This window comes from Panthera leo, chromosome D3 (assembly GCF_018350215.1).
Source record: "Panthera leo isolate Ple1 chromosome D3, P.leo_Ple1_pat1.1, whole genome shotgun sequence".
Lineage (NCBI taxonomy): Eukaryota > Metazoa > Chordata > Mammalia > Carnivora > Felidae > Panthera > Panthera leo.
Genome location: NC_056690.1, coordinates 39620359 through 39634295, shown reverse-complemented (window position 1 = coordinate 39634295; position 13937 = coordinate 39620359). Strand labels below are relative to the sequence as shown.

The window sequence follows — 13937 nt, the reverse complement described above, 5'->3', positions numbered from 1 at the left end:
ATGTATTTGAGATAGTTATCAGTTTATGGTTTTTTTGGTACACAATGTAGAAAGATGTAGGTTTGTGACATCAATAATAAAAACAGGTGGGGATAGAGCTGTTAAATAGAGTTTTTGTATTTTATAAACTCAAATTAGAGTGTTATAACTTTAGGATGTTAAATTCAAACCCCATAGCAAACACACACACACACACACACACACACACACACACACACACACAAATAACTATATAAATAACTTCACACAAGGAAGTGAGAAACAAATTTAAACATTTTACTACAAAAAATTAACTAAAAAAAGTAAGATTGTAATGTATGAAATGAGGGTCAAAATCTGTAAGGTATGTAGAAAACAAATAGCAAAATGACAGAAATAAGTCCTTTCTTAGCAGTAATTACTTTAAATGTAAATGACCTAAAGTCTCCAATCAAAATGCCTAGATTGGCAAAATGGATAAAAACACATGATCCCAGGGCACTTGGGTGGCTCAGTTTGTTAAGCATCCAACTCTTGACTTTGACTCAGGTCATGATCTCACATTTCATGACCTTGAGGTACACATTGGGCTCTGTGCTGATGTTACAAAGTCTGCTTGTGATTCTCTCTCTCTCTTTCTGCCCTGCCCCTCCCCTCCTTTCCCTCCCTCTCTCTCTCTATCAAAATAAACTTTAAAAAATACACAACTATATACTCATTTTATACACAAATGGACTGAAAATGAAAAGATGGAAAAAGATATTCCATGAAAACAGTTAACAAAAAAAGCAGGAGTGCCTATATTAAGATTGGTAAAATAGACTTTAGATAAAAAATGTTTACAAGAGACAAAAGCACATTACATGTGAATACAAGTTTCAGAATAAGAAGATACAACAATCATAGTCATTTGCATACCTAATAACAGACCACCAAAATATATGAAGCAAAAACAGAACTGAAGGGAGAAATGGTCTATAATAATAGTTGAAGATTTCAATACTCCACTCTCAATAATGGACAGAAAAACCAGATTGAAGATAAGTAAGGAAATAGAGATCTTAAACAACACAAAAAAAGAACTAAACCTAACAGACACATATACAACACTCTACCTAACAATAACAACATTCTTCAATAACATTCTTCTGAAGTGCATGTGGGCATTTTCAGGATAGACCATATATTGGAACATGAATTAAGTCTCAGTGGATTTAAAAAGATAAATATCATGCAAAGTATCTTTTTCAACCATAAAAGGATAAAGTTTTATCAATATATAACAAAATATCAATCAATAACAGAAATAAAACTAGAAAACAACCAAAGGATCAAAGAAGAAAAATCACAGAGGAAATCTAAAAGTACTTAGAGACAATTGGAAATGACAGCATAACATACTAAAACTTATAGAATGAAGTGAGTGGGGTGTAAGAAGAAATTTTTAGGTATAAATGCTTACATTAAAACAAGAAAATCCTCAAATCAACAAACTTGCTGTATAACTTAAAGAACAAGCAAAACAAAAGAAAACTAAACTAAACCAAAACCTAGCAGAAGGAAGGAAATAATAAAGATCAGAGCAGAGATAAATTAAGCAGAGAATAAAGATCAGCAAAACCGACAGAACTTTAGCTAGATGGATTATAAAAAAAATAAGACAAATTGCTAAAATCAGAAATGAAAGTGGGAACATTACTACTGATTACACAGTAATAAAAAAGATTATAAAAGAATACCATGAGCAATTTTATACTTAAAGTTGGATAACCTAGATGAAATGCACAAATTTCTGGAATAACAAAATGTAGCAAGCCTAAATTGCCACACACAAAAAAATCAGAATAGACCTGTAACTAGTAAGGAGATTGAATCAGTAATAAAAAAAAAAATCTTTATTAAAAAAAAATCCCTGGACCTGATGACTTTACTGATGAATTCTCACAAACATTACAAAAGAACTAACTTCAATCCTTCTCAAACTTTTCCAAAATAATAAAGAATTGGAAACTCATTTTTCAGGCCAGTATTACTATTAAATGAAAGACATACAAAGACAGTACAAAAAAAATAAAACTACAGACCAATATCCTTATGGACATTCATGCAAAAATCCTCAAGAAATTACTGGCAAACAATATTCAGAAGCATATTAAAAGTGGGATTTTTTCCTGGAATGCAAGGATGGTTCAATATACTAAACCCAACCAGTATAACATGCCACATCAACATAATAAGGGGGGAAAAACACATGATTATCTCAACTGATGCAGAACAAGCAACTGACAAAATTCAATAATACCCTTTTAAGATAAAAATACTCAACAAACTAAAAATGGAAGGAAACTGCCCTAACATAATAAAAGCCATTATGAAAAGCCTAGAGCACACATCATGCTCAATGATGAAATACCGATAGCTTTCCTTCTAAGATGATAAACAAGGCAAAGATACCAAGTTTTTTCCACTTCTATTCAACATAGCACTTGGAGTTATAGCCAGAGCATTAAGTCAAGAAGAAGAAATAAAAAGTAACCTAACTGGGAAAGAAGAAATAAAATTATCTCTGTTTGCAGATTATTTTCTCATATATAGAATGAGATTCCAGAAAAAAAAAAACTGTAAGAAATAACAAATAAGTTCAGCAAATAGCAGGATATAAAGTCAACATGCAAAAAATAAGTTGCATTTCTATAAAATAAATGAACACTCTGAAAAGGAAGTTATGAAGACAATTCCATTTACAATGTCAAAAAGAATACAATACTTAGGCATTAAGTTAGCCAAGGAGGTGGAAGATTTGTACAATGAAAAGTACAAAACATTGCTGAAAGAAATGAAAGAAGATGTAAATAAATAGAAACACATCCCATGTTCATGGATTGAATGCCTTAATTATTGAGATGTTAGCACTACTCAAAGTGATCTACAGATTCAATGTAATCCCTCTTCAAACCTCAATGACTTTTTTTTTCCTACAGAAATTGCAAAAATCCATCCTAAAAATTATGGAATCTCAAGGGACCCTGAATAACCAAAATAGTCTTGAAAAATTAGAATAAATATAGAGGACTCACATCTGATTTTCAATACTTATTACGAATTACAGTAATCAAAACAGTGTGCCACTGGTATAAAGACAGACAGGAAATAGAGACAGAGAGCCCGGAAATCGACTCTCACATATATGGTCAAATGATTTTTGTTAAGGGTTCAGAGATAATTGAATAGGAAAAGGACAGTCTTTTCAACACATGTTGCTGGGGAAAGTTGCTATCAGTATGAAAAAGTTGGATCATTATTACCATATACAAAAAGTAACTCAAAATGACCAAAGACATAAATGTAAGATGCGAAACTATAAAACTCTTAGTAGAAAACATAGGGAAAAACTCAACATTGGATTTGGCATTGATTCTTTTGGCTATGACACTAAAGGTTCAGGTAACAACATAAAAAATAGACAAATTGAACTTCCAGTGAAGAATATGAAAAAAATTTATGCATCAAAAGAGACTTGAGCAAACTAGCACCCACAGAATGGGAGAAAATATTTGCAAATCAAATATGGGAATACCTCATTTTACTGTGCTTTGCTTTATTGTGCTTCACAGATGCTGTTTTACAAAATGAAGGTCTGTGGCAACCCTGCATGACAGGCCATTTTTCTAGCAGCATTTGCTCGTTTGTGTCTTTGTAACCCATTTTGTTAATTTTCACAGTATTATAAACTTTTCCAATATTATTACATTTGTTACAGTGATCTGTGATCTTGGATATTACTATTGTAATTATTTTGGGGGTAGCACCAGCAACACTCATATAAGATGATAAAGTCAACAGATAAATGTTGTGAGCGTTCTGTCTGCTTCACCGACCAACTGGCCATTCCCCAGTTTCTCTCCCGTTCCTCAGGCCTCCCATCCCCGAGACACAACAATGTTGAAATTAGACCAACTGATAACTCTATGATGGTCCGTAAGTGTGTATGTGAAAGAAAGAGTTGCCCATCTTTCACTTTAAATTGAAAGCTAGAAGTGATTAAGCTTAGTGAGGAAGGTATGTTGAAAGCTGAGACAGGCCAAAAGCAAGGCCTCTTGCACCCAACAATTGGCCATGTTGTGAATAGAAAGCAAGAGTCCTTGAAGGAAATTAAAAGGGCTATTCCAGGGAGTAGGCAAATCATAAGAGAAACAGCCTTGTTGCCGAGATGGAAAAAGTTTTAGTCGTCTGGATAGAAGATCAAACCGACTACGACATTCCTTTAGGTCAAAGTCTAACTGTAACTCTCTTCAATTCTATGAAGGCTGAGAGAGGTAAGCAAGCTGCAGAAGAAAACCTTGAAACCAGTAGAGGTTGGTTCATAAGGTTGAAGGAAACAATGCATTTACAGAACATAAAACTTCAAGGGGAAGCAGCAAGTGCTGACGTAGAAGCTGCAGCAAGTCATCCAGAAAATGTAGCCGGGATGATTCATGAGGGTAGCTACGCTAGACGGCAGGTCTTCAGTGTAGACAAAACAGCCTTATATTGGAAAAAGATGCCATATAGAACTTTTATAGCTAGAAAGACATCAAAGCCTCAAAGGACAGGCTGGTTTTCTTGGTTAGGGGCTACTACAGCTGGTAATTTTAAGTTAAAGCCAGCACTCATTTCCCATTCCTAAAATCCTAAGGCACTTACAAATTATGCTAAATCTACTCTGCCTGTGGTCTGTCAATGGAACAGCAAAGCCTAGATGACACCCCATCTGTTTACAATGTGGATTATTGACTATTTTAAGCCAATTGTTGAGATCTTCTCAGAAAAAAAAAAATCATTGCAAAATATTACTGCCCATTAGCGATGTACCCGGTCACCCAAGAGCTCTGATGCAAATGTACAATGAGATGAATTTGGTTTTCATGCCTCCTAACACAACATCCATTCTGCAGCCCATGCCTCGAGAATTAATGTCAACATTCAAGTTTTATTGTTTTAGAAATACAATTCATTATGCTATAGCTGCCATTGGTAGCTTTTGGCGATTCTTCTGATGCAGTTGGGCAAAGTCAATTGAAAACCTTCAGCCTGTATGTTAATTAATGAAATAAAAAAAAGAAAAGAAAGGAAAGGAAAGGGAAGGAAGGGATGAAAGAAAGGAAAAGGAAAGAAATAAATGAAAGAAAAGAAAGAAAGGAAACCTTAGGAAAGAATTCACCATTCTAAATGCCATTAAAAAACATTCATGATACCATATGTTTTCACTCTTAGGTGGATCCTGAGAAACTTAACAGAAACCCACGGGGGAGGGGAAGGAAAAAAAAAGGAGGTTAGAGTGGGAGAGAACCAAAGCATAAGAGACTCTTAAAAACGGTGAACAAACTGAGGGTTGATGGGGAGTGGGAGGGAGGGGAGGGTGGGTGATGGGCATTGAGGAGGGCATCTTTTGGGATGAGCACTGGGTGTTGTATGGAAACCAATTTGACAATAAACTTCATATATTGAAAAAAAAATCATGAATTTGGGCTTCTGGGTGGCTCAGTTAAGTGTCCAACTGTTGATATCAGCTCAGCTCAAGGTTGTGGGATTGAGCCCTGCATCAGGCTCCGCACTGAGTGTGGAGCCTGCTTGGGATTTTCTCTCTCCCTCTCTTCTCCCCCTCCCCTATTTGCACTTTCTCTCTCTCTCAAAATCAATCAATAAACTTTTTAAAAAAGAGAATAACATTCGTGATTCATAGGAAGATGAAACATTCACATTAACAGGAGTTTGGAAGAAGTTATTTTAACCCTCATGGAAGACTTTGAGGGTTCAAAGCTTGGGCGGAGGAACTAACTACAGATGTGGTGGAAATAGCAAGAGAACTAGGACTAGAAGTGGAGCCTGCATGTGCTTCAATCTCATAATAAAACTTGAATGGATGAGGTGTTGCCTCTTATGGATGAGGAAAGAAAGTGTCTCTTTGGGATGGAGTCTACGTTTGGTGAATATACGGTGAAGATTGTTGAAATGAAGACAAAAAATTTAGAATAGTCCATAAACGTAGCCAACAAAGCAGTAGCAGGGTCTGAGGGGATTAAACGAAATTCTACCGTAGGCACAATGGTATTAAACAGCATTATGTGCAACAGAGAAACTGTTCATGAAAGGAAGAGTCAATTAATGTGGCAAAATTTATCGTTGTCTTAGCCACCGCAACCTTCAGCGACCACCACCCTGATCAGTCAGCAGCCATCAACACCGAGGCAAGACCCTCCACCAGCAAAAAGATTATGACTTTCTGAGAGCTCAAATGATGGTTTGGATTTTTTAGTAATAAAGTAGTTTTAAAATTCAAGTATGTCTATTTATTTTTCAAGATGTAATGCTAGTGCATAGTTAATAAAGTACCACATAGGGCAAACATAAACTTTATATATGCTAGGAAACCAAAAATCCCTTTCACTTGCTTTTTTGCATATTCACTTTATTGCCATGGTCTAGAACTGAAACATCTCCTAGATAGGCCTGTATCTGATGAGAGATTAATACCTAGAATATAGAGAGAACATCTAAACTCAACAACATATAGCCAAACAACCTGATTCAAAATGGGCTTAGGACTTGAATAGCCATTTCTCCAAAGGAGATATGCAAATGTCCAATAAACATATGAAAATATTCTCAGGATTATTAATCAGTAGGGAAATAGACCAAAACCGTATCCCACCAATTTACATCCATTAGGACGGCTACTATGAAAACAAACAAACAAAATAGCATGTGTTGGTGAAGATGTGGAGAAACTGGAACCCTGTGCACTACTGGTAGGAACATAAAATGTCGCGATTTGCTGTCAAAAATAATAAGTTATTTCTCAGAAAGTTAAAAATAGAACTACCACATCATCTGGCAGTTCTACTTGGGTATATCTTCAAAAAAGTTGAACGCAGGGTCTCCAAGAGAGAGGTATTTTTTTTTAATTTTTTTTAACGTTTATTTATTTTTGAGACAGAGAGAGACAGAGCATGAACGGGGGAGGGTCAGAGAGAGAGAGGGAGACACAGAATCTGAAACAGGCTCCAGGCTCTGAGCTGTCAGCACAGAGCCCGACACGGGGCTCGAACTCACGAGCTGTGAGATCATGACCTGAGCCGAAGTCGGACGCTTAACCAACTGAGCCACCCAGGCGCCCCAAAAGAGAGGTATTTATATACCAGTGTTTGTTTATAGCAGCATTATTTATGATAGCTAAAATAGGGAAGCAATTCAAGAGCCCTTGAATGTACGAATGGATAAGCAAGATGTAATAAATACTACAATGGCATATTATTCAGTCTTAAAAAGGAAAGGACTTTTGATATATGCTACAATGTGGATGAACTTTGAGTATGTTATGCTAAATGAAATAAGCCAGTCACACGCATTGACACACACACACACACACACACACACACACACACACATCCCTGAAAGCAAATATTGTAGGATTCCACTTACATGAGGTGTTCAGAGTACTTAAAATCATAGAGACAGAGAATAGAATCAGAGGGTAGAATGATGGTTGCTAGGGACAGGAGGAAGGGAGAATGGGTAGTTAATATTTTAATGGGTTTCAGATTTATAAGATGAAAAGAATTAGGGAGATGGATGAGGGAGATCATTGCATACATATAAATGTCATTAATCACACTTAACCATATACTTAAAATGGTTAAGATAGTCATTTTATGTTATGTGCATTTTACCACAAAAAATTGGAAAAAAAGTATGTTAATTATATTTGTAAAGAAAATGTTTATGCATGTGCATGATATACACAGATTATATAGGCACACACACCATATATGGAAAAGACATAATATAGACAAAGAGTTGTTCAAAATAATTTCCTTTGAATGGTGGAACTATAAAGAATATTAATTTCTTTTGCTGATCAAACTTTAATTTTCGTTTAGTATTTGAAGAATAAGAGATGTTTTTATTGCTACACGAGGTGATGGATGATAATGTATACAGCAATCACGTACATCTCAATAGGGGGAGTGATATTTGAAAAGAAAGGAGGAAAATCTGGTCAGGTAGGCAGTAAATGCTGTCTACGTTGATTTTAAGAATCTGGGGATATCAGGGACATTGAGTCTCACTGGGCCCTTGGTTTGACAGCTGCTCCTGTGCAAAGATGCACAGCTCTCCTCTCCTAAGCCCCCTTAACTGCACTGGGCATTTTTCTAGTGGGTAGAGCCACCCTTATAATTTTGGCTGGACACTGTCTAATAGCAGCAGGAAGCCCAGAAACAAAAGGCTATGATGCAGATGGCCACAGGGTTAAGAGACAGGGTCTGGGCAGTCAAAGCACCTCCCTTCTAGACCCCCATTCATGCAGTAGTGGTGATGCAAAACCAGCAGCTACTCAATCAGGAGCTCCAAGCAAAGCTTTCTGGAAATCACAGAATACTGTTGGCGGGGAGTGAGTTGCACCAGCAGGTCCTTCATTTTCTGCAACATTGAACCAATGTTCTAAGAGCTTGGTGGCTTGGTGGCCGTCAAAACAATAGGCTGCTCAACAGCATGCTCGGGACAGTGAACCAGAGCACCAAGGGTTAGCATGGCATTTGGGAACAGCCTGGTACGGCTGTCAGAGGAATTGGTGCCACTAGTTACCTACATGCTAGAGAATTCTTTCAAATATAGGCTTCCAATCTCACATTATTTATTTTATTCTACCTTTCATCACAAATCAAAGCTGCCATGCCTTCTTGTAGGCACAGTTATGAACTTGACCTTCTTTAAATGTCTCTAGCTCCAGACAGTTATTTTCATCTACTGCCACATGCTTCAACAATGGAAGGATTTAACTTACTATTGTAATGTCTCTTCCCCTTTCTCGATCCTAACTGAAAGCATTGACTTTGTTCCACTGGTTTGCTTCTGAATATGTGAACACAATGGGGGAAAAAAAAGAGATTCCAAGTTTTATCTCTTAAAAAAAAGAGTTGTCTGTTATATAGCTCTGAGGCTGGTTCCTTAAATGACCCTGGCTCCTGGCGGTGCAGAAATCATGTTCTTCAGGCTTCTCTAGCCCTTGAACGTCTGTGAACTTCTAAAGTCATCACAAGGGGAATCAACAAATCACTAATGGATTAAAAAGATGGGATCTCTGGATCATGTTTACAGACAGTTCTGTGTTTTCATACACTTAAATTTGCATGCACTTAAAATTTGTGTAATTCTTAAATGTTTTATATATAAGGACTTTACGTGATGACCTTTAAAGAACCACTCTTATATTCTCACAAGGAGGAGGAGGAGAAGGAGAAGAAGGAGAAAGAAAAGAAGAAAAATAAAACAAAATCCCAAACCTAAGCCAAACCCTCAATTTCTTCAGAGCAGCAGGAGACCAACACATTGCTTTGCTTTTCCCCATAGAGTATGACGGAATTATCTTAATCGCACACTGTTGATATAGTTTATCTGCTTAGATCTTATTTGCAAGCTACAGAAATCACTGTTCAACTTGGGATAAGGAAACTTATTGGAAAAATCAGTTAGCCTTGCAGAACTGGCAGAGGAATAGCAGAATCAAAAGGAAATTGAAGGGACTTCTGCTTCCAACCAAGATGGAAGAGTAACAGGGACAAGATTTACTCTCCCACTAGAAATTCTCACATATCAATAAAAACATAGGAAATCATGGCTTTTAAGACTCTTGACTTGAGAAAATGAACAGTGATCCCTGAAAGACAGGAAACAAATGAGGTGAGTCCTATGATTGTTCCAGCTTACAGACTAGAGAGAGTTGCCAGGCAACAGTGCAAGTAAGGGGGAACCCAGGCAGACTCTAGCGTAAAGCAATCCATCGAGGAGGACTCCATAAGTCAGACTCTACAACAAGGCAGCTAGAGTTCATAGGACAAAATGGCGGAGAAGAGAGAGATGCCCAGAGACAGAACCTCAGATATCAGATAACTGCAGAGGGTCCTCCTGAGTATCCGAGTGGGTAACGATCATGGCCTGCATATAAGGAGACTTTCCAAGGCTGGAAAGATCCATCAGAAGGGATAAGAGATAATAGTACTGAGCCAGGAACGGTACCTCTTCTGACTGAGTGAAACCCATTAGTAGAATCCATACAAGGATTTTGCCTCTGTAGTGGAGAATAATAAGCCCTCGACTGGATTCTGCTCTGGTCCTGCCTGAAAACTCACAAAAGTAAGACTCAAAAGCAGTTATCAGTGAGCTATGGCCTGTGGACCAAATCCAGTTTGTAGCCTATTTTTGCATGGTCTGTAAGCTAAGATTTTTTTAATTTTTTAAATTTTTTATACTATTCAACATTATATGAAAAATATATAAATAATATTCAACAAAGATCATGTATGGTTCACAAAGCCTAAAATATATACTATTTGGCTCTTTACAGAAAAAGTTGGCCAACATCTGCTCAAAAGGATCAGTCTTTCCAAATAACTTAATACCTCATAGAATGAAGCTCGAGAGGAGTAAATAAATGAATATAAATATTTATAGGAGTAAATAAATATAAAAATGAATATCCACACAAACTGTTAAAACATGAAAGGCATTTTTTTAAAAGACTCAAATTGAACTTCTAGATAGAAAAGATAACTGAACATGTTAGATAGTAGTGGGGCGCCTGGATGGCTTAGTTGGTTAAGCATCCCGCCTTGGCTCGGGTCATGATCTCACAGTTCAGGAGTTTGAGCCCCACATCAGGTTTTCTGCTGTCAGCACAGAGCTCACTTCAGATACTCTGACTCCCTCTCTCTCTGCCCCTCTCCTGCTCTCTCTCTTTCTCTCAAAAATAAATAAACATTAAAAAAAAACACAAAGGAACAAGATGATGGATTTAATCCATAATTGTATCAATAATCACATTAAATGTAAAATGGGTTTATCCTAATCATAGCAATAACCACATTAAATATAAATGGGCTAGATATACCAATTAAAAGAAGATATTGTAGGTCTGGAGAAAACAAATAAGACAATATAAAGACACATAAAATTTAAAGTAAAAGGATGGAAGAAGATATGACATGTCAAACCTAGTTAAAAGAGAGTTGAATTAGCAATATTAATATCAGACAAAGTAGATTTCAGGCAAAATGTATTACAAAGAATAAAGCAAGCTATTTCATAACGATAGAGGGGTTAATTCATCAAAACTATATAACAACCCTCCATGGTTATATACCTAATAATAGTTTATAAATACATGAAACAAAAATTAAAAATAGATACAAATTAACTCCAAAATAGATCATAGATCCAAACAGAAAACCTAAAAGACATAACTTATAAATAAATTACAGGACAAAACGTTGGGTTAGGCACAGAGTTGTTTTTTTTTTTTTTTTTTTTTTTTAACATTTCATTTATTTTTGAGACAGGGAGAGACAGAGCATGAACAGAGGAGGGTCAGAGAGAGGGAGACACAGAATCTGAAACAGGATCCAGGCTCTGAGCCGTCAGCACAGAGCCCGATGCAGGGCTCGAACTCATGGACCGCGAGATCATGACCTGAGCCGAAGTCGGACGCTTAACCGACTGAGCCACCTAGGCGCCCCAAGGCACAGAGTTTTTAAATGTGACACCAAAACCACAAGTCATTATGAGAATATTTGTTAAACTGGGGTTTATCAAAAGTAAAATACTTCCCAATTATATACCTGATTTAAAAAATACTTGTATCCAAAATATATACAGAAATCTCAGAACTATTTTTTTTTTAGAGGCATAAACAACAGAAACGTTGTCTTGCAGCTCTGCAGGTCAAATGTTCAACACAGTTTTTAACTGGGTTAAAAATGAACTGTCAACAAGGCTACAGAACCCTCAGAACTTAATTAGAGAAGAACACAACTCAATAAATAAATAGGTAAATGATTTGAACAGGTACTTCCTGGAGGACGATATACAGAATGAAAGTAAGCACATGAAAGACAATGCGTTATCATTAGTGATGAGGGACATTCAAATTAAAACCATAACAAGGTAACACTACACATTTAGATTACCTAAAATTAGCGAAGATTGACCATACCAAGTGTTAGTTAACATGTAGAGAGCCTAGAACTCTCACGTATTTCTGGCAGGAATATAAACCGGGAGAATCATTTTGGAATTTATTTTTTTAAACATACATCTATCAAAACTGAAAATAATCTACATTTCCACCAACGGGTGAATAAACAAATCATTGTGTCTCTATACAATGGCATGTTACTCAGCAGTAAAAATGAATAAACTGTTGATGTGTGCTACAACAATAGATGAATCTCAAAATACTTGTGCTGAGCCAAAGAGGACAATAAAAAAAAAAATTCATTGATTCTATTAATGCAAAATTTCATAAAATGCAAACTAACCAAAAGTGACAGAGAACGTGTCAAAACTTGTCAAATGTAGGGGCGCCTGGGTGGCTCAGTCGGTTAAGCGTCCGACTTCAATTCAGGTCACAATCTCCCGGTCCGTGAGTTCGAGCCCCACGTCGGGCTCTGGGCTGATGGCTCAGAGCCTGGAGCCTGCTTCCGATTCTGTGTCTCCCTCTCTCTCTGCCCCTCCCCCGTTCATGCTCTGTCTCTCTCTGTCTCAAAAATAAATAAACGTTAAAAAAAATTAAAAAAAAAAAACAAAAAAAACTTGTCAAATGTATACTTAAAGTGTGTACTATATTGTATGCTTCCTATACTCCAATAAAGATATTAATAAAATGAAAGAAGCTGGCAGAGATTTGGCTTGAAAATGGACAAAAGGAAAAAAAACAGAAAGCAGAGAGAGGTTTCAAAGTCAGCAGACAGGACAAGCCACTGCTGACACAGTTGCGACTACAGATCCAGGATCCTAGGAGAGAGAATCTGATTGGCTCAGCTGGTGTCACGTGCCAGGCCTCATTTCCACCATGGGGGGGGGGGTGTGCACACCCCTAATGAGCCTCTCTTCCAAACTCACAAACGGAAGGCAAAGGTAACGCCTCCACATAAACTGGGGGGGGGGGGGGGAGGGGCGGGAGGGTTGGGGGGGTCGGAGAGAAAATGCCTGCAGAAAAGAAAAATAAATGAAGAAACAATCCCGCTAGGCACGCAGGACTTTGAGGGGTTCTGTTGCTGTTGTTCTAAGTGTGAAGTCCCCACATTATTTATTGTTTAATAAGACTTTATAGAGAATTTCTGCTACAGTGCAGCACACTTCTATTTGTGTGTGCATGGGCGTGTGTTCACCAATATCTATCCCCTAAATGAGCTAATATGGATGTTAGAACCAGGTGCTTTGTTGTTCACTACTTCTTCATAAAGTAAAAATGTTTGTATGTTTGTTCATCCTTTAACCCACCAGCGCTCCTTATTCACCTGGCTTTAATAACAATTTATTGGCACTCACTTTGTACCTGACATTACAACAGCTCCATTATCACACCACAAGCTAAAAATGTTTGAGCGCCACACGTTGATGGCACTATGTTACGCTGTTTTTCTTTGTCTCTAAAACAAAGGGACATAATAATCCTGTCTTAGGAATGTTCACCCATAAATTTCCGGTTTTCCGCCAAGAGTACAATGTAGGGCAACTTGTAAGAGGATGCATAGTTAGCACACTGGATGGGAAGGCAGTTCTTGTGGCTTTATTTCTGCTTTTCACGGTTCATTTCCCCAAAAATTTACTTTTCTGTGTCTTAATTTCCCCAGCTACAAAGAAAGAAGAAACTATTTTGTGAATATAGGAGTAAAGTTTCAATGACTAGGTTTAATGGGTTAATTTAACTTCCTACCTAGATCTATTACTAAATACGCTGTAATTTGCCAAAAAAAAAAAAAGGTGCATAATTTCAAGGATGCCAACCTACATAAATTTGTCTATTAGAACCAACCAGTTTGTGCCCATTGTCATGACTACAGAAATTCTTATGCATATAATTTGAGAAACATTTTATGGTGCTATGGAAAAGCGGATGAAAATGACCTTAAGTTGACTTT

General features: G+C 36.9%; 1 pseudogene; it reads left to right on the top strand.

The window, feature by feature from the left end:
- Positions 1–3950: 3950 nt before the first annotated feature.
- On the top strand, positions 3951–6285 carry LOC122203107 (annotated as a pseudogene).
- The last annotated feature ends 7652 nt before the right edge of the window (positions 6286–13937 follow it).